At 45.7% G+C, this 25,451-nt stretch overlaps 1 protein-coding gene across 8 annotated transcripts in view; it reads right to left on the bottom strand.

The window, feature by feature from the left end:
• MAPK10 (mitogen-activated protein kinase 10) overlaps nucleotides 1–25,451 on the bottom strand; it is a 238,103-nt gene that overhangs the window by 170,898 nt on the left and 41,754 nt on the right. For 6 of the 8 annotated variants that reach the window (XM_083571505.1, XM_083571512.1, XM_083571509.1 and 3 more), the window contains exon 2: nucleotides 2,869–3,082. The exons of the other annotated variants lie outside the window; for them this stretch is intronic. The gene's annotated coding sequence lies outside the window, so the exon portion shown is untranslated. The remainder of the gene's footprint in view (nucleotides 1–2,868; nucleotides 3,083–25,451) is intronic. 8 annotated transcript variants of the gene reach the window in all.

Here is a 25,451-nt window from a genome sequence, read left to right as displayed (position 1 = left end):
GCAGTCCCCAACACAGAGTTCCTCCTTGTGTCCTTTTTATTAAGAATTCATTGCAATCTTTGCTCAAGGTGGTATTGGGGCAGTTATACATGATTCCATTTTCAGTATTGCAGGGTGCTTTCAGGGTAGAAACACACTTCTAATTGGTGCATGTCCTCTTCAACCAGGCCTTTGGCCTATTAATATTCTAAGCCTTTTAAATGTGTTAGTGGGAGGGGGGGTATTGTTTTGTTGTTTTAGCCTTAATTAATGATCCTGCTTTCAATATCGCTTAAGTTTCAGAGTAGAGACACACTGCTTCACTTCCACTTGCTGCACGTCCCCTAACTCTCTGCTGAAACCCTGCAACTTTTCATATGGCAGTAATGCACTAACTTTAGAGAAGCATCGCAGAACAACTAATAAACTGGAATGATGTGCGGACAGTCTAGTTTAGATCCACCACTATTATCGTGCCAATAGCATATCATAGAACGCACCTCCAAAAAAAACAAAAAAAAAACAACCAGTAACCTCGACCTGGAGAGACTCACTGCCACTCCCAGTTATGAAATGGTTGGAGGCGGTTTCCATGCTCGGTAAACACTTCCAGTGTCATTCTGCCTGGACACTGAGGTCCAGCTCCGAGGGCCTTCTGGCGGTTCCCTCACTGCGAGAAGCCAAGTTACAGGGAACCAGGCAGAGGGGCCTTCTCGGTAGTGGCACCCGCCCTGTGGAACACCCTCCCACCAGATGTCAAAGAGAAAAACAACTGCCAGACTTTTAGAAAACATCTGAAGGCAGCCCTGTTTAGGGAAGCTTTTAATGTTTAATAGACTATTGTATTTTAATATTCTATTGGAAGCAGCCCAGAGTGGCTGGGGAAGCCCAGCCAGATGGGCGGGGTATAAATAAATAAATTATTATTATTAATTATTATTATTATTATTATTATTCCACACAAAGCAGTGGAGCCAGAAAAGGGGATGGGCAGGTCTTTAAGCAGCAGAAAGAAGAATGTGCAGGAGACTAGAGCCAGGTATTGACAAAAGTGACTGGTGCAACAAACATGGGAGGAGATAAAGTTCTGCACACTTTTCCTTTCGATGCTACAAGATCTCCCCTTCCTAGCTTTATATGTGACGCCAGTTCTTGGGAGCAGGGGGTTGGGGCAAGATGCCCTCCTTGGACCCCCTCACTGAGTGAGCTCACCTTATCACACCTGGCAGCAAATACCTTTTTGTTTGTGACCCAATCCACCCTGAACAACATGGCAAGCTGGGTACAGGTGGCTGCACCAGTTATTTCCTCTTAATTCTGGTTAAATGCTCAGGGAAGTCAGGTAAGAAAGGAGATGGGCAGCCTGAGGGGCTCTAGGGACTGCAAATGGACCATCCTACAAAAGATGGGCCTCAGCAGATGCTGGTCTCCAAGTCCTGCATCCAGTCTGGTCCTCAGGTCAACAGCTGGCTGGCTTTGCTGTGTACCAAGAACCTTGGAAACTGCTGAAAGCTTGATGCTAAGAGGCCAATACAAGCCTCAGCTTCCATATCTGCATATAGTCAATCCACCTCTTTAATTCTTTTTCCCTGGGCAGGCTCTACCTTACAAGTCGAGTACAACGCCTGGGATGGAGCAGCCTGTTAGGCAATTTTCTTTCTGTGCATTAAGGAAATATTGATTGATTGAACAAGCAGGAATAAATCAAGCTAGCCAGGAATTCTGGCTAGGATCAGGGGATGGAAACTGCTTTGTTTGCAACTGCTTTGTACTCCCAAACCCTTGCAGCACTCAGCACCCTAAATGACTGGAGTTCTTTGCAAGAACTAAAAGGAATTTTGCTTTACCCATGCTAGATAAAGCTACTTCTTGAATTATTTCTGTTGTTATTGGAACAGGCCATTTGAGCTTCAGATGCTTGAAAGCAGAAAGACACAAATTAATAATATAAAAAGCTGTGCCACAGGTTCAACTAGCATAGTGCTATCTACACTGACAGGCAGAAGTTCTCCAGGTTTGGGGGCAGAGGCATAGCTGTCAACCGTCCCTTATTTGGCAGGAAAGTCCCTTATCCCAGCGCTGTGTCCCGCTGCTGTCCCTTATTGATGATGTCCCTTAAATTTCCTGGGTTTCAAAGGAAGCAGCTCCTCTCCCTCCCTCCCAGCCAGTCTAAGAACGACTGGGGGGTGGAGCTTGCATGCCTTGTGCCGATCAAATCAGCCACGTTGCCTGGGGACTCGCCTTTGCTCAGCGCTCCCCAGCGGAGAGGTGACAGTGGTTTTCCTTGCTGCATCCCCTTTGCCGGGTTGCTGCGCTGTGGGAACCACCACTTGAGGCTTCGTTTGGCTGCTGGCTGGGCTTTCTGCCTTTGGCTTGGAGGGGCTCAGAAGTTGAACATACCTGTGCTTGGAAAATCCCTTATTTTGGCTGCTGATCCCTTATTTTCGAGGCTGCTGGTCCCTTATTTTCAAATATGTAAGTTGACAGCTATGGGCAGAGGACTTTTTCAACTTTACCTGCAGAGGCTGGAGACTGAACCTGAGATCTTCTGCAGGGAAAGTATGTACTGAATCTGCCACTCAGCCAGCCCGTATCCTTCTCTAGCCTCAACCTACCGTTTAGAAATGCAACCATCTTTGTTACCATGAAACCGCTGGCTGTAGGACAGGGCATGGGAACATATTGAAAGCACACAGTGCTAAGGGCTGGTTTGGAGAGTGGGAGGAACAAGCTGGCACATGGAAGAGAAGGGCAGCAGAAGCAGAATATGAGCAAGCCAAGAATTAAGTGCTTGGAATTAAGAAGCAGAGGAAGGCAAGAGGCGTCAATACCGAGGCAGAGACCACACAGCCAAGCGCCACCTAAATTCCTACGGCAAAAGAGACATACCTTAGTGTCTAAAGGCAGGAAAGGGAGATGGAGACCTTTAAAATGCTGGTGCTTGGCCACCTATGGATGGGAAGACTTGAAGCTCTGCAGCTGAACGCCAACTCCTCCTGCTGCCGCTCTCCCTCCTTAGGTGCTCTTGTCTGCAAAGTCTCCGCTTCATCTGGAGCTCAGAGAAAAGGCAATGCAGGGAGGGCTTGAATCCCCAGTTTCACACCTGCCAAACATTTGAGAAACCAAGAGAGGTTGATTTGAGCTCTTCCACCTGGTGACTGCTGAAATTAAAAGTTCTACTCCCCCACCCCCACCCTCCAAAAAACCACACACACAATTCTTCTACTTGTTGCTATGCACTATTACTTATAGTGGTGGGAGGCGGGTGGTGCTGTGGGTTAAACCACAGAGCCTAGGACTTGCCAATCAGAAGGTCGGCAGTTCGAATCCCCGCGACGGGGTGAGCTCCCATTGCTTGGGCCCTGCTCCTGCCAACCTAGCAGTTCGAAAGCACATCAAATTCAAGGAGATAAATAGGTACCGCTCCAGCGGGAAGGTAAACGGCGTTTCCGTGTGCTGCTCTGGTTCGCCAGAAGCAGCTTAGTCATGCTGGCCACATGACCTGGAAGCTGTACGCCAGCTCCCTCAGCCAATAAAGCGAGGTGAGCGCTGCAACCCCAGAGTCGGTCACAACTGGACCTAATGGTCAGGGGTCCCTTTACATTTACCTTTATTACTTATATAGCACCATCAATATACATAATTGATTCCCAGCTTTCTGCTATCAGCTTGCAATCTGGAAAAAACTTGAAATGTAGAACAACTAATATGATTTGCATACTTGGGACCCCATAACAAAAGACACTGCTAACAGAAGGTTTCCCCAAAGCAAAGACTTGTGTTCCTCAGGACTGCAGCAGAGGAAAGGGTGGCATAGCTGTCAACGTTCCCCTTTTTTTAAGGGAAATTCCCTTATTCCGAATAGGATTCCTTGCAAGAAAAGGGAAAAGTTGACAGCTATGAAGGGTGGGTCTTCACATCCCCCTCCCATGCCTGCTCGATCTCATTGATATTATTAGCTCCAACTCATACAATTTCCTTTTTAAAATAAAAATAAAAAATACCCTGCACTATTAGTGGCTGCACTATTTCCAAGTAAATGAAATATTCAAAAAAGATTTGAAGGATAAAGGATATGTTGAAAAAGAATCAACTTTCCAAAAAGACATAATAAATAATGAGTATAAAATTCTGTCAAAAATGTATAAGATATTGTTGGAATGGTATACTAAGGATGAAGAGGTTAAATCGGTAATGATACAGTGGGCAAGGGATGTGGGGCACAACATTCAATTCGAAGAATGGGAAAAATTGTGGAAAGAGAACATAAGATTCACGGCTTGTACGTTACTGAAAAAGAATGTGATGAAAATGTTTTATAGATGGTATATGACACCTGTAAAATTAGCAAAGATGTATAAGGTTGATAACAAATGTTGGAAATGCAAAGAAAAAGAAGGGACGTTCTTTCATCAATGGTGGGAATGTAAGAAGGTGAGAAGCTTTTGGGAATTGATATATAACGAGTTGAAAAAAATGTTAAGATATACTTTTGTGAAAAAACCTGAAGCTTTTCTTTTAGGGATAGTAGGAAAGGACATAAGAAGGAAGGACTGCAAGCTTTTCCAATATGCAGTAACGGCAGCCAGAATTGTGTTGGCCCAGAAGTGGAAACAAGAAGAGATACCGACAGTAGAAGAATGGAGACTAAAATTGACAGATTATGCAGAACTGGATAAACTAACTGGGAAAATTAGATATAGTAAAGATCAAAAGTTTATTGAGGACTGGGAAAAATTTGTGGACTATCTGAAAAATACATGTGGTATTAACACAACGCTAGCAGGATTTCAAGAGGCACTGTAAAAAACAAATAAGTATTGTGTATTAGAAATATCAGGAATAAGGAGGAATATTGGCAATACGAAAAAAGGGAATGTGTATTAAAGGTATAAATATGGATGATTGTCAGAGACGCTGAAGGAAGTCCAAAATAGCTATGATTTGTTATATTCGGGATGAAATGTACAATTTGATGAAAATCAATAAAATTAAAAAAAAAAAAATACCCTGCTCATTAGATTCAGGTGCATTTATTTTCACATCCAATTTGGCCCTTGGTTTTGCATCAAAATACATAATCAAAATGCAAAATGTATCAGCCATCAACTTTCTCTGGTTTTCTTTGCAAAATCTTAACAACAGTAATGGACAGCCTCCCCTGACTCTACATTACACAGACTTCCTTTCGGCTATGGCAAATCTAATTAAATTCATTCCGTATACTGCCCATAATTGAGTTGGATGCAGGCCGAAAATGTACTGTACTGAGAGCACAGAGAACAGGTTAAAAACACTTCAAAAATGCACAGGCATTGCTGGCAAGATTCAATACTCTGAGGCTATCCTAAAAGAAAATTATGGAAAGGGTGGCAGGTCTCTGATTTCAACGGCCTACTTCCTAGTATATATATAAGTGGTGAACAATCGAAAAATGGTGGCTGTCAGCAATCATGAAGAGCTCCGTTGATGGCTAAGGCCAGTGGAGGGACATCTTCACCCACAGCCAGACCCTCTGTAGCAAGGCAGATCAGGGGTATGGATTGGTCTGTAGGTGAAATAAGAATATTTGCATACCTTCTTCTGTATTTTCACCATCTATTTTTCTCCGGGTGTTTTGGATTTTAAGTTGGGGAGGAGCTCGCTGACACAGATAGTTTGGATGTATAACAGACCCTCCAAGTGTCCCTATTTTCCAGGGATGTCCCTAATTTAGAGAAGCCATCCCGGTTTCTGATTTGATCCTGGAATGTCCCACTTCTCCTTAGGACATCCCTATTTTCATTGGAGAAATGTTGGAGGGTATGGAGTTATCTGACCCCTGAGCCATCTGAAGGCAGCCCAGTATAGGGAAATGTCAGGGGACTGCCATCAGAACAGGAGAGGGAGGCAGAGGGGCTGTTGGGATACAGAGAGCCTCCAAAAATCCTGAGGAGCAGTTCCTCTTCCAGCGGTGTGGGGAAAGCCACACCTCCAGTGGAGAAGAGAGGGAAGGGGCCAGCCAAGCGAGGGAAGGGCTTGAGGATGCTGCGGAGAGCCCCAGCACCTCACCTAGCCAGGCTGGCCAGGAGGAACGCACGCCACTTTCGTCACCCACATTGCACAGAGGGGTGAAACGCAAGGAGGGGAGGGGGAGGCTTGGAGTGCCGAAGTTCTTATGTTGGGGGAGAAGCCGGAAGGGGCCACTCCCGGATTCTGCAAGTGACTGAGACAGACATGAACTTGGTAGATCTGCACTGTAAATAGTTTGCACAATAAAACCTGTAAAAGACAGGTCAGAGTCCTGCCTGGTTACCCATGAGCAACCATCACACAGCATCTGACAGGAAGTTTTTAAAAAAGTTTAATGTTTTATTATGGGTGTGTGGGTGTGGGTGTGTGTTGGAAGTTGCCCAGAATGGTTGGGCAACCCAGCAAGATGTGTGTGGTATAAATAGTAAAATTATCATTATGGAACGGGACGTCCCTATTTTCATCAGAGAAATGTTGGAGGGTATGGTATAAAGCTTCCAAGATGTGGTTGGGGGAAAACAATGTTTATGGGATAAGGAGAAGCATAATAAGGAAAAGCAAGGGGATGTTTCCTGATGCGATAAAACTCATCACGGAATGACTAGAATCTGCATATAGATCTATAGTTTTATGGGTCTTCCCCCATAGAGTGTTAAGTGCACCAGTCAACAGAGCTGCCCCTACTATTAGGCAGAGTGAAAAAGCTACCTCAGGTGGCAGGTAGTAGGTATCAGGAAATAACAGCAAGGTGTTGGGGGGCAGAGTGCATGCACCTCACGGCCTGCCTTGCACCCCCTATTCTAGCCTTCTGCCCTCAGGTAAGATGGAGGACAATGTCTCGTCACCAGCGCTGAGAGTAAGACTCAAGAATCAACCTGGTTGGCTTCTCTGGGGGGTATGGGTTGGGCGCCATCTTGTCCTCTGTCTCAAGAAGCAACATGAGTTGGGCTAATCTTGCCAGTAGACAAAATTTAAGTCTCGTGGATTTAAATGAGATTTAATGCTGCTTCAGATATTATGAATTCCCTCCACAGAAAGCACTTCCATGCAGGGAGTTAAAACATCAGCCACGCCGACTGTAAATGTGATAATTACAAACACATCTATTTTTCTGTGTGGATACCTGCTGGGAAACCTTGACAATCTGTGGTTTCTCTATGTCCTTATAGCAAAACTGCCTCTTCACACTTTTTCTTCTTGTTCTGAATTGCTTTCCATATTAAAAATTCATGTTTCAGGTGATTCTTCAGCACAACTCACTTCCTGGGCTTTCTACTACTTCTTCTTCTTCATCCTCCTCCTCTTCTTCTTCTTCTTCTTCTTGGCATATCCAAGCTAAAGATTTAAACTAAGTTTAAGAACTATTCCCTTTCCCAGGGAATCCTGGGAATCATCATTTGTGGAGGCTAAGAACCTCGAACGAAGAATTCTTAGTGCCTTACGAACTACAGTTCCCAGAATCCTTTGGGGCAGGGATGGAGAACCTCAAGCCCCTCTCTCTGTCCCTCAAGACTCACTGCACCTCTTTTTCTCCAAACCATGCCCTTTCCTGACCAAGCTTTCTGCCCTCCTTGAGAACTTTTGCCTGGTTGGGATGTATCAATGAACAGTGATACTGCCTTTTGCATTGCCTGGATGGAAAGATGTGTACATAGATAGAAACATCTAATTTTTGCATGGCTGGGATGTACCCCACCATTCAAAGAGGAACAGCTGTCTAGGCTAGAAAGTTCAAGTTCAGCAAAATTCCAAAGGGTAAAGCCTGCATTGCTGGACAGAATGGAGATCATTCAGGTTACAGCATACGCACATTTGCCTATGGCCCTGTCCACTACTGGTGTGAGGCCTCCAAAAGGCTGCCTGTGATGTAATGTGGACCCCGAGTAGAAGAAGGTTCCCCACGCATGCTTTAGGAAAAGCCACAAGAGGTAAAGTTGTATAAATCTGATATACAGTGGTACCTCGGGTTAAGTACTTAATTCGTTCCAGAGGTCCGTTCTTAACCTGAAACTGTTCTTAACCTGAAGCACCACTTTAGCTAATGGGGCCTCCTGCTGTTGCCGTGCTGCCAGAGCACAATTTCTGTTCTCATCCTGAAGCAAAGTTCTTAACCTGAAGCACTATTTCTGGGTTAGCAGAGTGTGTAACCTGAAGCGTATGTAACCTGAAGCGTATGTAATCCGAGGTACCACTGTATATTGATAATGTAGACCAGGCCTCCGTAAGCAGAACTCGTGATCTTTTATCATCAACTTTTTTTTATCATCCACATTTCCTTTTCCAAAGCTTCCTGCAAATTTGTTTACATCAGAGAGCTGTTCTGCTTAGTGTAATGTAACTGTGCACCAAATGTTTTCTGTACAAAATTGATCCAACTAATTACAGGAAAAACCAAATGGAAAGACTTATTGCCCATTTTTTTTTCTTGCAGATAAAAATAGTATGGAACCAAAACTGATTGGAATAGTGCCAATTAACTCATTCTCTACAACACACACACACACACACACATCTCAGACCTTTTTTCAACCAGAGATAACTGCTCGGAAATTTGTCTGCAGTACAGTGGTACCTCAGATTAAGTACTTAATTTGTTCCAGAGGTTCGTTCTTAACCTAAAACTGTTCTTAACCTGAAGCACCACTTTAGCTAATGGGGCCTCCTGCTGCTGCTGCTGCTGCTGCTGCCGCGCCGCTGGAGCACGATTTCTGTTCTCATCCTGAAGCAAAGTTCTTAACCTGAAGCACTATTTCTGGGTTAGCGAAGTCTGTTACCTGAAGTGTATGTAACCTGAAGCGTATGTAACCCGAGGTACCACTGTACTCCTCAATGTTAAAACAAAGAGAGAACATTCATCAGCTTTCCTCTACATTTCTCTGATATTCTCACGGTGCAATTCTTGGCAGTAAACTACTGACGCTTATTTATTTATGGCTTACTTATTGGGGAGAGGCCATAGCTCATTGGTAGAGCATCTGTTTTGGATGCAGAAGGTCCTAGGTTCAATCCCCGGAAACTCCAGGTAGGGCTCAGAGAGACTCCTCCCCTGAAATCCTGACTTTCAGCCAGCGAAGGCAACACTGAGCTAGACCATCTCACTCAGTACCTGCAGCTTCCTATGTTCCTATGACAGGAGTAGAAATGAGGAGGCAGGGGATGCCTGGGGACATTTAAAGGGATCAGCAGCAACCATCAATGCTCTTTGGCACCGTAAAGAAAGGCCTGCCAGTTCCCAGCTTAGCTGCTGCCACACTGGGGGCGACCTAATTCAAATCCCTATTCCCTCTCTAGCAGCGCCGTCGCCTCCTCCCACAGCAATTTCGGCATCCGATTCAAGGGCAGACAACTGACGAGTCCCAAAGCGAGACGCATCCAGCATTCATCGCCTTGAGGGACGTTCTTTCAGACAGGCGGGTGCTCCAATAACGCAGCACAAAGGCATGGAGTACAAAAAACAAACCACAATGAAGTCCTTTAGGCCAAGAAACTCCAATGGAATTCAAGCTGGGGACACAGGGAGGCAAGGAAAGAAAATAATTTCTGTGTATTAAGCCAGGAGGGGAGGGAAGACGACTTCCTCGAAATAGGAAGCTCAGCAACTGTTTGTCCTGATTTGAACATGACCTGCCTTTAACCATTTCTTGTGGGGAAAGGGGGTGGGCATGGTCTGTTTTCAACAACAAACAACATTTTAAAAAAGAGATTATTTGCACAGGATAGTGCAGCCTCCATTCTGAAGGAAATCAGCCCTGAGTGCTCACTGGAAGGACAGATCATGAGGCTGAGGCTCCAATACTTTGGCCACCTCATGAGAAGAGAAGACTCCCTGGAAAAGACCCTGATGTTGGGAAAGCTGGAGGGCACAAGGAGAAGGGGATGACAGAGGATGAGATGGTTGGACAGTGTTCTCGAAGCTACCAGCATGAGTTTGACCAAACTGCGGGAGGCAGTGGAAGACAGGAGTGCCTGGCATGCTCTGGTCCATGGGGTCATGAAGAGTCGGACACGACTAAATGACTAAACAACAACAACAACAAATTATTTGCAGAGGATAGTGCAGCCTCGCGCAAGTGGCTTTTCCACTGCGTGGAAGTTCAAACATAATGCCTAAATTAATAGTTAGGGAAACGTCGGGGAAATGAACTGTGGCGTGAATGTAGCCTTAGATGGATTGGAAACATCCATGGATGGTGGAAAACAGGTCTTTAGCTAAATAGAACCTCCAGCTTTAAAGGCAGGATGCCTTATGAGTATGAATTGCTTTGTGGCAAGCGGCAAGAGATGCTGTTGTGGGTTCCTTCAGTAGCATCTGTAAAAAACAACAACAGGATGATGGTCAAGAAAGAGCTTTGGTCTGATCTAGCAGGTCTTTCTGATGTTCTTGAGTGTGGTGTGGTGGTTAAGAACAGTAGACTCGTAATCTGGTGAGCCGGGTTCGCTTCCCTGCTCCTCCACATGCAGCTGCTGGGTGACCTTGGGCCAGTCACACTTCTCTGAAGTCTCTCAGCCCCACTCACCTCACAGAGTGTTTGTTGTGGGGGAGGAAGGGAAAGGAGAATGTTAGCCACTTTGAGACTCCTTTGGGTAGTGATAAAGCGGGATATCAAATCCAAACTCTTCTTCTTCTGCTACTGCTGTTGGGCTGCCACACATGTCTGGTGGGTTTGTGATCAACTTGCCGCAATGCAACTTCTGAAAACCTAGTTTGATAATAGTGCACGTTCAGCAAAAATATAGAAAAGACACTCCCCGCATTTAGTCTTGAGGTGTGGCGAAAAACCAGAATCCAGGGTTTGCCTCTGCAGGCAAAGCAACAGGGTTCTGAGGCCAAACTACACATTACATCATTAAAGTGTTCTCTTGTTTTAATAATGTAATGTGCTGCTTGGACTGAGAATCCAGACGCTTCACCTGCAAAGTACAAAGAGAAAAACAGCCCTGGAGCCTTGTTCCAAAATGTGCTCCCAATCTGGATGGGGGGGTGAGCACCTACATAGGGGCCCTTCTTCAGATGTCAACATGGATGAGGTTCTAATAGCAAATTCCTTTGCTTGCTTGCTTGCTGGCATGTTCTCTGGTCATCGGAGAAATATTGGAGGGTATGGCACAGCATCATGGTCAGAGGGAGTACAATCACTGTGAAGCCTTCACCACAGCCGGATTTCCATTGGAGACTCTTTGGGTCCCGGCCTGGGGCTGATCCACACTTCTGCTTGTCCGATGCCTATAAAGCATGGGTCCCAGTGGTTTTCTGCTTCTTCCTTCCTTTCTAAGCACAAGTCCAAATAGTTTTGCCTTTGCACTGCCACTTCCGCCCTGATAACCTGCTCTTTAGTGCTGAATCGGAGCCAAGAATGCCCTGTGCCTGGTTGCCTGCAACCTCACTTCTTGCAACAAACTAAAAAAAAATAAATCCTTCCAGTGGCACTTTAGAGACCAACTAAGTTTGTTATTGGTATGAGCTTTCTTGCAGTGAGGGAACCACCAGAAGGCCCTCGAAGCTGGACCTCAGTGTCCAGGCTGAACAATGGGGGTGGAGACGCTCCTTCAGGTATACTAGACCGAGGCTATTTAGGGCTTTAAAGGTCAACACCAACACTTTGAATTGTGCTTGGAAACGTACTGGAAGCCAATGTGGGTCTTTCAGGACCAGAGTTATATGGTCTTGGCAGCCACTCCAAGTCACCAGTCTAGCTGCCACATTCAGGATTAGTTGCAATTTCTGGGTCACCTTCAAAGGTAGCCTCACGTAGAGCGCATTGCAGTAGTCCAAGCGAGAGATAACCAGAGCATGCACCACTCTGGCGAGACAGTCTGTGGACAGGTAGGGTCTCAGCCTGCGTACCAGATGGAGCTGGTAGACAGCTGCCCTGGACACAGAAATGACCTGCACCTCTATGGACAGCTGTGAGGCCAAAATTTTCCCAGGGGAAAGCTGGGCAAGCAGATGTGTGGACGATCCCTTGGTCCTCAGCCCTGTTGCCTAGTATCAACTTCAGAGACCTAATTTGCTCTTCCTCCAGGCTTGCACTCTGGTTCTGACGTACTCTTCGTTCCCATGGCTTCTGAAGGTGGCTCACCTCAGACTGTAGCCAATGGACCAACCCTGACAAGGTCAGGAGAGTGACCGTGGTCACCCATCCCCTCAACGGGTTCATTGTTCATACGTGAAAAGGGCCTTAGATATCTTGCTGCGTTTAAGCCCGCAGTTTCCGTGTAATGCGATCACGACATTTACTGCCTTGTGAGACCGGCTGAAGGTCAAATCACTGGCGGACACAGCACTGAGGAGCCGCAGTCCCCCTCTTCCGCTCCAAGATCTTTCAATACTTAAACGAAAATGAAAACAAAAGCTCCTGAGCTTTTGCTGCAGTGAAGAGCCATTCATTATTTCTTGGGAGACTCCTTTCATGTTGGGAACATCATTAATGACAAGAAATTGGATTTGGAGAAGCAAACAAAGAAGCCGTCGATGGTTTTGTTTTTTTTGGGGGGGGGTGGGCTTGGTTTTCTCCTACATGAAACAGCCTCACAAAAACCAAACAAACAGAAAACTCGGCACAAAACTCCCAAGAGAAAGAAGAAGCAAGAGCCTAAAAATAGATTCAATAATACAATAAGTGGGTAATAAAAGCATAACAATGCACTCGAGATAAGGTTCGGCTTCTGTTTCTGTTATGCCACCTACAGTCATATCTTACAACGTCTCCCAATTTATTTGCTGTTATTGCTCATTCAAAACAGAAAACGGGGAGGAAAATAGAACACAGATATTGTGGGGGAACTGAACAATAGCATGAATTATGGTTGTGCATCTAGGGGGCTTCATTTTCGCATCTCACTTACACTTACTACAGTAAATCAGATTTAACGCAGCTCAGTAGAGTTGCTGCAGCAGACGATTTCTGGAACAGAAGGGTGCTAGGTGACCACCCGGAGAACATGCATATAATTTTAAGTCTCCCGATGTGAATGAAGAGGCAGACACAGCTTCTCCTGACTGTTTCAGGCACCCACCCCCGGACTGTAATTCCCACCCTTGCTGTGCCCGCTGGTCAGAACATCTGGAGCCCTGCCCATTATTGCAAGAGAAGAAAGGGCTGGCAACTGGAGGAGGACACAAGAAGAGCCGCAGCTCTCTCTTCTTGGGGGAATCCAACAAAACTGATTGGCAGGAGACTTGAGACAGATAAAAGGAAGTACTTCACACAATGCACCATCCATTTATGAAACTCAGCTCCACGAGGCAGTTGTCTTCAACCTTGAGTCCTCAGATGTTGTTGGACTACAACTCCCATCATCCATGTCCACTGGCTAAGCTGCTTGGGGATGATGGGAGTTGTAGTCCACAAACTTATGGGGACCCAAGCAGGGGCGTATGAAGGGAGATGGGGGGGCGGTCCGCCCCGGGCACCACTCTGGAGGGGGGGACAAGATGGCCTGCTGCCTCCCCCCAGCTGTAGAGCGACTGAGAGCACACACGCAGTTAGTATGGGTGCCACATGCGTGGCGTCTGTATGGGCTGCCACTCGCGCACGCTATCCATACGGTCTGCCTCTTGCACGGCAACCGTATGGGCTGCCACATGTGTGCAGTCTGTACAGGATGCAGCGTGTATAGATGTCGCGCGTGCGTTGCCGGACAGTGCGTCCCACCCCAGGTGCCGGAGAGGGTTCCTACACCACTGGACCCAAGGTTGAAGAATGCTGGCTTAGGTAGTTTTTAAAGGGGGATTAATCAAATTCAGTAGCCACCAATCATTGCTATATGCTACTTCCAGAATGAAAATATTATACGGTTTAATAAAATTAAAATCTCTGACCATAAAGACAATAATACCACAATAACGCTCAACAAAATTTCCTTAAAATGAGATGAAAACACTCAGCAGTGTACAAAATTAAAAATTAAGAGTCAGAGCTTGCCCAACTTGCAAAAGAAGATTTGCATAAAATTAGCACACAATTTGTGTCATGTGCAGATTTTTGCTCTCTTTTGCAGGTGGATTGGAGAACCCCAAATTAAATCAGTCCCCACAAAGTAGTAATAAGATATCTTATATGATCAGGTAAAGCTTTTCCAATAGCTTTCCAGTGTCAAAAAGGCTTAACCTGTTTAATTTCTGCCTGATACACTGCTGTTAAAGGCACAAGGACCCTGCTTTCTACCAGGGCCAGTCCTAAACTATGCAAAGATCTGAAGCTTCATTGAGTTGTAAACCAGTTGTGTCACTGTAGGTCTTTCATCGACTGATCTTAGGCTAGCAGTGCTACAGTCAGTGCAAGACCAAGTGTGATATTTCAGGTGGAGGGAGTCCAAAGAGATTTCAAATTTGCAGTGATCCTGTTCAGATGCTGGATAAAGTCAAGATGCAAGTTGTTAATGGCACACAGTGCCATCAATCAGTGCCTTTTCCCTATTCTGAGCAAACAGGATTTGAGAATTTGGCATTAATATATCCATTTATGTGTTTATACCACCAGCAACAACCCATCCCCAAGAACTCCACTATCGAATCATCCATTACCACATATTCCTGCTGCAATCAACTCAACCAGCCCTGTGCACTTCTCTAGAAAATATCAACACACCAAGAGACAGGATATCCTGTCTAGGATTCCAAAGACTAGAAAATGAGGCAGAAGAGGAGGAGGAGGAGTTTGGATTTGATATCCTGCTTTATCACTACCTTAAGGAGTCTCAAAGCGGCTAACAATTTCCTTTTCCCTTCCTCCCCCACAACAAACACTCTGTGAGGTGAGTGCGGCTGAGAGACTTCAGAGAAGTGTGACTAGCCCAAGGTCACCCAGCAGCTGCATGTGGAGGAGCGGGGAAGCGAACCCAGTTCACCAGATTACGAGTCCACCGCTCTTAACCACTACACCACACTGGAATGAAAAGTGCACTAAAGGGGAGGAGAAAACATGCAGTCTTTAGAACTCCATGGATCCCTATGTATAGCCTGTTGCCCAAACAACTCACTTGTGAATCACAGCTCTGACTTCACTTATTGGCTAAAAAACTCAGAAAGGCAAGAGCAGCCTAGCTGGCAAGGAAATTGATTCAAAGGATGCCTGCACATTTTGTTTTATAACTGTCTTTCTAGGAGGGCTAGAGGCTTACATTTTTTTAATGAAAGCTCAAAAATCCTGGCCTCTTCTATACTTCACTTCTCAGTAGCCTTGCGTCCAGCAACAAATAGGAGCTGGAGCAGCAATGGTGGCTAGGGGGTCTGGGGGGGCAGCAATGGGCCTCTTGCAGAGACGGGGGGCATCAGCAACTGTCTGGTGACACTGACCTCTGATGCCAAGTCTGTGGGGAAATCTCAGTACATCTATCCTACCCTTTTCTGCTTAAGGGGGCCTACTGAGTGTCCCTTAGCCCCTGGAGACACTGCTGTGGCAAAACATCGGCGCCTTCTAAATCACATGAAAACATTTGCTTTCGAATTCCCCAAAGGAAGGCCAAACGTTTTCTCAGATGCGATGTAGTTTTAATGGAATTGCTGTTTCGACTGCAAAGTATTTCTCTTGAAATACATCCCACCTAGTAATAGTAATTTATTCAAGGAGGGGTTTATAAAAAACCAAAAACAGTATCGGGGGAGCAGGAGAAACACACATACAAATGCACCGTTATCTACACTGCAGCTGAATTTTAGGAGTCGGCAGTTTTTAATGGTGATAATAATACCGATAGGAAATCAGAGAGAGAAAATATTAATGTAGTGTTGCTTCGGTTAATAGGATGCTATTCTAAGTGCTGCTCCGCATTTCGAGGAATGAGTTTGAAACCTTAAAAAAGGAGGGATATGAAATTACCATAGCAATGCATTTGAGAAGGAGGCGAGTTTTTAAAATGGTTAGCCTTGGGAGTCTGTATTTTCTCTGTGCTAATGTATTTATTTATTTTAATATAATGCACTGCTGGGAGAGGATTTCCATGTAATTACCCAGAAATCTCAGTAGAAGGATCGCCATGCCACAGCCACGAACCAAAAGTCTGCACTAGCTTGTTTGCTGGCAATTTACCTATTTTTGAATTGCTGCTAGTTCATTAGTGGTTTCAAAATTTCTTGTTCTCACACTAGTTCAATAAGCCAAAACTGAGCCCCTGCATCTCCTGTTGTGGATTATCCAGTCGAGGGGGAGACCAAAGGACTGTGGGCTCAGCAATACAGGTTGGAAATGAATGGAAGAAGAATGGTGCAATCCTACATCTCCTTAGAAAATTGAGTTCATTGGGGCTTACTCATTAAATAGCTACAGAGTTGCATCATAATCTGCTGACCTTTAATAAATTACAGGAGTGTCCTACTGCCCTCCATAACTCATCAGGTGGAGGCAGCAGAGTTTTTGGGTGGGGACATGATACTAAGGGGATACTTGGTTGACCAGCTGAGTGACTGACCCAGTGACCTTCAGGGACCCACAGCCTTATAGGGTAAGTCACAATCCAGTGGATCTTTCTGTTGTCCTACCCCACCTATAATCCATCAACTGCTTAGCCAGCCATTCAAATATATTCGTGCAAACGCTGTACAGTGGTATCTCGGGTTAGAGACGCTTCAGGTTACAGATTCCGCTAACCCAGAAATAGTACCTTGGGTTAAGAACTTTGCTTCAGGATGAGAACAGAAATCGTGCTCTGGCGGCGCGGCAGCAGCAGGAGGCCCCATTAGCTAAAGTGGTAGCTCAGGTTAAGAACAGTTTCAGGTTAAGAACAGACCTCCAGAACGAATTAAGTTCTTAACCCAAGGTACCACTGTATTAGTAAGTCTGCATGGAGAGAGTGCTTCTGCTCTGGAAAACAACCTTTGCACTGTGTAAAAATTAAAAACAAAGATCAATGGTGCATTTAACTAGTTCTACAGCATTTTGATTAGACCATTCTTTTCCATTAATTACAAATTAACACATTTCACATTGATATTTAGATTGGGGGGGTCAATTATCAGCCAGGAGCTGTCACTGCTGATGAAACATAAAACATGTTATGGACATGCAGCTGTTACCAGTTTATCCCAAATACAACCAAGATCAGTATTATCGACACCAAATGAAAATGCACTATTCTTCCTTCAAGTGGAGAATACACTTGGAAGGATCCAGGATTCAGGGCTGATTCATGTACTGAAGAAGCATGTGAGCTTTCTCCCTGTAGATGGAACCCATACCAATTTGGTAATGTTTGTGGAGAATTACTACTTGGATTGGGCAAATGACCCAACTTCTTGCCTGCATCCGGAGCTCCTTGGAAGGGATACTTCTCATTTCCTTTGCCTGGTCATGAGGGGGCCACCATTTTATCTTCATAATTTGGAGAATGACTGCACATGCCCTAAGATAAGTGTTTTCCCAAAACGTAGTTTCAACTGGATAGCGTGTTGCAAAACCGCAAGTTAATCCTGTGCTTATAAGTGTTTCCAAGCTTCTCGGACTTTCTGTAGCCTGACTCTGAGGATCTTATTTATATTAGTGACAGATCCCTTCCTTCTTCAAAGCCAGCATTTCAGCATGCTCTGAATTAGCCATAGACTAATAGACTGGGCAGGGACACGGGTCGCGCTGTGGGTTAAACCACAGAGCCTAGGACTTGCTGAACAGAAGGTCGGCGGTTCAAATCCCCGTGACGGGGTGAGCTCCCGTTGCTTGGTCCCTGCTCCTGCCAACCTAGCAGTTCAAAAGCACATCAAAGTGCAAGTAGATAAATAGGTACCGCTCTAGCGGGAAGGTAAACGGCGTTTCCATGCACTGCTTTGGTTCACCAGAAGCGGCTTAGTCATGCTGGCCACATGACCCAGAAACTGTAGGCCGGCTCCCTCAGCCAATAAAGCGAGATGAGAGCCGCAACCCCAGAGTCAGCCACGACTGGACCTAATGGTCAGGGGTCCCTTTACCCTTTACCTAATAGACTGGGGACTATTATAGACTTATAATAGACTGGGGAGGACAGAGGGGATTCTAGAAGGAAGAAGTGGGAGACTGGTTGTTGCTGTCCACTATGATGAACGCTGAACACTACAGCTGTCTTCAGATACCATAGATGATAAATTATGAGAATGAGCCTAGGCTCCCTTCAAACTTGCATGCTTCCGACTTTCATAGATCATAGAATTGGAAGGGACTATGAGGGCTATCTAGTCCAGCCCCCTGAAATGCAGGAATCTTTAGCCCAACATGGGGCTCATACCTACGACCCTGAGATTAAGAGTCTCGTGCTATACTATCTGAGTGAGAAGCTTGGTTCAACTGGAACTCTGCACGTGCCCCAAGACTATGTGTCCATTTTGGCTTAGTGGTGAGCACATTGCTAATTCGAGGAATCAGAGGAAGCTAAACCATAGTATTATTTATTCAGGGAAATATTGAATGGTGCCTGCTAAATCATCCAGTCCATTGTGGTAACTATACATGGGAATTTCCCTGCAAAAAAAAATGGTATGCATAATGGATCATGCAAGTACAAGCCAAATTAGTCTCTGGAACCTCTGCCATATCTAATGCAAGTAAACACCCCTCCTTAACATAAATTATTTGATTCTGGATAGTAATCAAGGGATAGCCTCCAGCAAACACCTTCCCCTGGTAATTGGATTAAGCCAAAATGTGTGTGTCTTAGGAAAATGTTCTTGCAGAAGACTTAATGATACATTTAAGGCACGGGTGGAGAAGCTTTCAAATTCAGCTTTCCAGATTGCTATCTGCCCTACCCCTTGTAGGCCAACTATGATGGGTTGGTGGTACAATCATGCTAATTGCAGTAACAGCTGTGGCGCACCATTTGCACCAGCAAAGATCCCAAAATAATAGTTCTGTGAACAGATCTGTAAGACCCGGGTTCAAGCGTGCCTTTGCGCAGACACGAGCAGATCCGGTAACACCTTCGCTCTTGTCCTCTGCCAGGACCACAAGGGTTGAAATTGAAAGTTTTCATTCCCAGTTTTGATTCACCACAGTTTGGTGTTACGTCCAAATACTAAACTGTGGTCAGTCTTCTTTACTGTTTGTTGAAATGAGCCAGCTTCATGGTTTGAAGTCGGCTTGTCTCAGACAAAACAAAACAAAAGCCACAGTGATGATTAACCACAATTTGCCAGGTTCAAACGATATGACAATTTGGGGTTAGTAAAAAATGGAAGCTTCTGAACTCCACCTGGCAACTGTGGCAGAAGAGAAGGGATGTGCATGGGGCACACACACACCCTTAGCATATACTGACTGGGAGTTAACTCATTTCTCCCACAATAAACCATGGTTTATCATAGCAACTGGACACAGTCAGTATATGCTAAGATTATTCTGTATCCTGATTCTTGTTCTTAAGAGGCACGAGCTCTCAATCTAACACAGACCACACTTCTCAGGAAACACAAGAAAGAAAATGATGTAAGGGTTGATTCACACATGCATGTTTAATACTCAACTGATGACTTTTCACTGGTGACTTTCATGTGTATGTGAACATCACAGATTGAACACTTCTCTCTAAGCAACACATGCATTGGAATGATTTAAAAGGGGGCTGGTTTTTTCTCCCACTGATTTGGGGAATTTTGCTATAACAAGGTTACAAGAACCCTGGTTCTGGGATTTCAATACAGCATGGAGACATCTAGTGGTAATAACTGCAAACACATATCTGAAGAGTAAAAAAATGTCTTTCCTTGGCGCACTGTGAAGATGAACAAACGTAGATCCTGCAAATCAAGTTGAGAAGCCACACTGTTGACAAATATCATCAATGGGATTTGCAACCAATTTGTTAATTACTTGAATAACGCTAACAATGCTATTTGTTCATTACTGGAATAACACTGAAGGTCACATCTTCTCTGTGCTGAGATTTAAAAAGTGAGATGAAAATAAACTTTTAGGGAGAGACAAAGGCTGAATCATTCACTTAGTGGAAGTAATTTTTTGGCAATGCATAAGTGGCCATCCTGCAGAGATCTTTTTTTTATTGGACAATCATGTTGATGTTGCTCTGGATTTCCTCTAGGAAGCCACATGTGATATTTGTGCCTGCAAATGCGGGGGGGGGGGGGCGGTCAACGGGTTTCACACTGCTCCATCTGCAATGAGTACATATTCCATAACTTCTTGCTGAAATCTTGCAACTTTTAATGCCACAAATATTTTGGTTTACAGTGGTACCTTGGTTGTCAAATGGCTAGGCTCCCAAACAAATCGGCTCCTGAACGCCGCAAACCCGGAAGTAAGTGTTCCGGTTTGCGGACTTTTTTGGAAGCCAAACGTCTGACACGGCTTCCATGGCTTCCTCTTGAGTGCAGGAAGCTCCTGCAGCCAATCGGAAGCCGCAACTTGGTTTTTGAACAGTTGCGTGTTGAGACCCCGCAGCCACCCCCTCGTTGGAAATAACTCACACAAGGACACGGATATTAGGTTTATGTTGTTGGGCAAATTTTGGCCACAACTTTATTGAAATTACAGAATGTGAGCGGTATTGGCTTAGGCGCTGAATGGACCCGACTATATCTGACTCCTGCCCGATGCGCAGGAAGTCCAGTAAGGGCAAACCACTGGAAGGGGGAGCCCTGTCGATGTGAACCAACTCAAGCTCCTTCTGGTATTCCAGTCGGGGTCGTGTCAAGGCCTTGGCCCCCCAGCCGGGCTTCAGACTAGATCAACACCCCCGGGTTCCTTTAACGGAATACCCTTAAGCTTGTAGGGGCAGGTGATGGCCACACCTCCCCTCCCCTATCACAAGGTCAAACAATGCCTAACCGCAACCCTAACAAAGTTGTGACGATTGCTACGAGGTAGGCGAAAACCACATGGCCAGTGCCAATTTGCCATGTGGAAAAATTCCTACCAGGCCCCTCGGACAACCAAGGCGACTAACCAAAGTCCATATCAAGGCCATTGCCTAACCTGCAAAATAGGGAGGGAGGGCAGGTGATTGAGGAAGCGAGCCAAAGAGGAAGTCCTCTGGCTCACTCCTCCATTTAAACGGCCCCGACCACGCCCCCCCCTGGCCAGCGGGTTGGCTGGCCGAGCTCTGACGTGGCCAGGATCCCCCGGGAGTGGGTGGCCACGTGGTCCACAACTCCTCCCCACTGGGAAATGGAGCGGATTTCTGGAAGTCAAACGGACTCCCAGAAGGATTAAGTTCGACAACCAAGATACCACTGTATTTTTGTCCCACTCTTGTTATGCTATGTATAGCCCCTCCAGACAGCAATGACGTGGTAGCACTGGGGAAGCGCCACAGGACTAAAGCAGAATAAATCCACCACCAATATATTATTATTATTGTGCCAAGGACATATTGCAGAATTGTTGCTGGCATCCATCTGTCTCGAGAGACAATGGAGTGCACCTCCAAGGGTGAAGTGAAACTGCTGTGCTAGCAGCACCAAAGTCTCCTTCTCCAGGGCACAAGCCTGGGCAGTGTGTATGGAGATCTTGAGCTGCCCAGGTGACAAGACCCGTCTCTCAGCCTTGCTGATGCAGTCCAAAGGAAAGCAGAGCCAATACATTTGGCATCTGCTTGGGTGCAGGTGTTGCCAGGGGGAGGTGTACAAGATGCCATCCAACCGTCTTAGGGACTCCACTCTGGATCTGTGTAAGGTTTACTTCTTAGCCTTTTTGTCTCCCAAAGATGGGAGGCAAGGGAGGTTTAGGATCAGAGTTTTCCTTCTCCAAGATAGGCCACCTTCCCTGGTTGACAAGCCTCATCTGTCCCTCACTTCCTTCTGCAGCACGTGCAGAAACTGCCTTCTCGACCGCTGGACCCGCTATTGGTCTTGTCCACTCAATCTGCCAGCCGGAACCTGTCTTCACAGGAAGGGAACGTCTCTAACTCATCAGAAGTTTGAGATCCATATTGGAGAATGCACACACAATAATACATCACTCTGGGGGTGTTCTCAATGAGTCTAATGTCTTTGGGTGTGCTGTCCCACCGATATTGCCACTGCTGGAAATAAGATTCAACTGCTGGCACAGTTTGCTTCTGCACAGAGAATGGGGAAGCACCATCTTGACTTTTGCCTCTAGCAGCGAAAAGTTGTGGGCTCAGAATTTGTAGCAACCAGCAATCACATTTACAGGGGGACTAAAATGGCCCATCCAAGGTTTAGAGAGCTAATTCACAAGGCCAAGCCGCAGCAGTAGGGAAGGACAGATCAGTATAGTTCTTCCTCCTTGCTGATTGCGTTACCGAGAGCATAAACCAATTAATTTTTATGTAAAAATAAATAAATAAAGGCTACTGCATTGCCATCATTGCTCTCCCATGCATGATTTATCACCCACCTACTAGTCTTCCAAGTGGTATTGAACTGCAGCGTTTTGCGATGCAGCAATTAATATTCAAGGGAAGGAGCAACAGCTTGCTTGGATCAGGAAATGCATAAGACAGGCGCTTGGCTGCTGGGCGCAGGGTTCGCTACCAATGTCAGCTGGCTCCAAGAGAGCAGACAACGCGCCCTTTCTTGTAGCTGTGGAAGCAGAATGGGTGAACCACGGAAAGTGGGCCATGGATTTATTTCCTTCACTTTGAAAGAAACCTTTTGTCTTTGCCCGGGACGGGTGGTGGGGAGTTTGGGGGGACAAGAATCAAAAGCAGGACAGGCAGAGCCACAGGTAAACTGTGGAAATGCCACAGGCAAGATAAGATGCTCAGAGATGGAGGTGTAAGAATCACAGAGGTTGACGTGGCGACCCGTGGCATCTGCTCCAGTGGAATGCAGCTGATACGATACGATACGATATCTTTATTGTCATTGTCCCATACAGAACAATGAAACTGAAAATCTACATAAGACATTCAAAAACCCCTAAAAACTCTAAAACCCCATTTTAAAATACAATATACTATAGAGACTCCTTATGCTGCGTTTAGAACCAGAATTGCATTTGCGTAGAAACAGTTTCTCAGGCAGCTAGTCCTGGTCTTGAGCCCCAGAAATAAATCACGTGTAAAGCTGAAGTGGGAGGCATCAATTGGGCCAGCAAATTTTTTTACTTTTGTTCAGGACTGAGGTGTTTTGTTTTTTTAAAAAAAAGGAGAAAGGGAAAAACAGAGGGAAGCTGCCCGTTTCAATGGACAATACATTGCCTCTGGAGAACAGGAGCAACGCAGACATATCCCAGAGCTATTAATTCTTCAAATAAAAGAACTAAAAGTGGCCTATATGATGCAGGCTGGGGCAACATCACAGCCCTTAACCTTAAATGGCAGAGAAAAAGGATTATGAATGGGGTAATTGTGCCCCTGAAGGGACTCACGGCTGTCCATGGAGGCACAGGTCAATTCTGTGTCCAGGGCAGCTGTTTATCAGCTCCATCTGGTACACAGGCTGAGACCCTACCTGCCTGCAGACTGTCTCACCAGAGTGGTGCATGCTCTAGTTATCTCTCGCTTGGGGCTACCTTTGAAGGTGACCCAGAAACTACAACTAATCCAGAATGCAGCAGCTAGACTGGTGACTGGGAGCAGCCACTGAGACCACATAACACCCGTCTTGAAAGACCTACATTGGCTCCCAGTACGTTTCCGAGCACAATTCAAAGTGTTGGTGCTGACCTTTAAAGCCCTAAACGGCCTCGGTCCAGTATACATGAAGGAGCGTCTCCACTCACATCGTTCTGCATGGACACTGAGGTCCAGCGCCGAGGGCCTTCTGGCGGTTCCCTCACTGCAAGAAGCCAAGTTACAGGGAACCAGGCAGAGGGCCTTCTTGGTAGTGGCGCCCGCCCTGTGGAACGCCCTCCCACCAGATGTCAAAGAGAAAAACAGCTACCAGACTTTTAGAAGACATCTGATGGCAGCCCTGTTTAGGGAAGCTTTTAATGTTTAATAGACTATTGTATTTTAATATTCTGTTGGAAGCCGCCCAGAGTGGCTGGGGAAACCCAGCCAGATGGGTGGGGTATAAATAATAAATTATTATTATTATTATTATTATTATTATTATTATTATTATTATTATTATTATTATTACTACTACTACTACTACTACTACTACAAGGGGGAACAGGTACCCCTACAAAAAAAAAATCCCACTACCCCATTTGTTCTTCCCAGTTTGCCACAGTAATATCTTGTTTCTTCCCCTTGCGATGGTCTTTAACATCTTTTGCACTCTCAAGCTGATTTCTTTCTGGAATCCTCCCTGGTGATTCCTGAAGTCAAAGGGTAACACAAACAGGTGCATGACAGAAACCGGTCGGGGCTGATACGGATGCCTTGCAGATAAAAGTTCTGCTCCTGGCTTCTTACCCCTCCGACCAGAATTTTAGGAACTTCAGCCTGAGCTACATACACCACCAGCCGGAAGCGTCGTGAGTTCAGGAATCAAGCCATCGAAGAGAACAAATCCCACTCCATTTCCGGTGCTGCAGCTTCAAAGCCTGGTGTGCTCGCTCCATCTGCACAGCACATTGCTAGGAGAAGCCATTAAGCTGTCCTGTGTGCTCATTGGACTGTACCACAGCCTTCCACCAGACTACCCACCTTCCTACTGTCCGTTCAAGGCTGGCACAACGCATTTTGCTGCCTGAGGCTAAGGACAAGACGGCTCCCCACCCTCCTAAATACAGAATATTACTGGGCTGACAGTTGCATCTGATTTCAGCACTGTTGGCAGGACTTGCCCAGAATCTGAGAGCAACAGGCTGGTGCAGGGGGCACAGAGAAAGGCATATGCCACACACAGCTCTGCCCTCCAACACCCCAGTACTGCCCACTCCCTGTCACCTCTGAGGCAGCCTCCTCAGCTTGCTTCCTGGTTGTCCCCTGCCTTGACCACACCTTGGCTATGCTATGATCTACATGCCTGCCTGGCTTCTCTGCTCAAGCAATCAAAAGCTTTTCTGCCTTTCTGAAGGGTAGGCACAATAGACAGGATAGACTAAAGTCAGGATAGCTGATGCGGTGCCCCTCCAGATATTGTTGGACTACAACTCCCATCATCCAGTGGCCATGCTGGCTGGAGCAGACAGGAGTCCCAACAACATCTGCAGGGCACCTCGTTGGCTATTGCTGGAATGAAGCTCAACAAACAAGCCAGAAAGTCAGGAGTTGGCAGTCTCGATTGTCCAATATACGAGGCAAATTACATTACTAGGTGCAGTGTAAGTCCCTTAAACGGGGCATCATCGTCTCCTTCTCAGAGGAAGCTGTCTTATACCAGGTCAGGATATTGGCCATCTACCCAATATTGGCCATCTCCCCAGTGTCGAAGCAATTATTCTTCAACATCGTTGGACTGGTCATGTTGTGCAGATGCTTGATTATCGTCTTCTAAAGCAACTACTCTATTCCAAACATAAAAATGGAAAGCGTAATGCTGGTGGTCAACAAAAGAGATTCAAAGACTTGCTCAAGGCAAACCTAAAAAATAAATAAATAGTATACACACAAACAACTGGGAAACACTGGCCTGCTCCAATGGGAGAACAGCCTTTACCAAACGTGTCATGGGCTTTGAA

Source organism: Podarcis filfolensis (assembly GCF_964270895.1).
Source record: "Podarcis filfolensis genome assembly, chromosome: 9".
Classification (NCBI taxonomy): Eukaryota; Metazoa; Chordata; class Lepidosauria; order Squamata; family Lacertidae; genus Podarcis; species Podarcis filfolensis.
The sequence above is the reverse complement of the archived record's forward strand: the minus strand, read 5'-3'. Positions and strand labels throughout refer to the sequence as shown.